Source organism: Asparagus officinalis, chromosome 8, assembly GCF_001876935.1.
Source record: "Asparagus officinalis chromosome 8, Aspof.V1, whole genome shotgun sequence".
Lineage (NCBI taxonomy): Eukaryota > Viridiplantae > Streptophyta > Magnoliopsida > Asparagales > Asparagaceae > Asparagus > Asparagus officinalis.
In genome coordinates this window covers 53,516,758-53,517,520 of record NC_033801.1, presented here as the reverse complement: position 1 = coordinate 53,517,520, position 763 = coordinate 53,516,758, and positions in this window count along the sequence as shown.

Genomic DNA, 763 nt, shown 5'->3' with positions numbered 1-763 from the left:
TTAACTAGTGTTCGCGGGAAAAATCGTTGCTTTCTTCATTGATATCATTGCCATCTTAGTTAACAACTTTATGCGTTACAAAGATCCGGTCTTTTTATAAGATCCGGTTACAATGAAAATCAAAATACAAAAAAGAAAGATTACAATTTATTTCCTTTTATGTCGAACGAATCGCGAGCTCCTGTTTTGCGGTCACTCGCTTTGTGTGGGTTCTTTGCCTGCGCCGGGGTTATTTGCCGTGGACCACCGCGTGATCTCGATCCGGTCGGATCTACACGATATGACGGGTATTATCTCACGAAGGAAATAATAGCCGGGTGGGGTACTAATTCACCAAGGAAATAGTAGCCCAAGTGTCGAAATCGACCAAGCGAATTCGAGACTCTTCTCGGGATCTAAGAACCAAGCTTAGATCCGGAGGAAAATCGTGTAGATCTCAGATCCGGTCCCTCTCGAACACTTGCCTTGTTTGGCGTGGATGATCGCCGAGAACCGGATCTCAAAGTCCAAGTCTTCAATCTTCTAAAGCTCCAATCTTTTTTAGATCTCAGATTCCAATCCGGCAGAGCTTCGACCCTCCCAAAATCCAACCTCTGAAATGAACAATGCCTTGGCCTATTTATAGGCACTCAGAACTGTGCATTTGCACAGTTCTGAGCCTAGCCACCTGTGGGTGGCTCGGCTCTTGGCCGAGCCACCCACAGGTGGCTCGGCCTTGGCCGAGCCACCTGCAGGTGGCTCGGCTTTGGCCGAGCCACCTGCA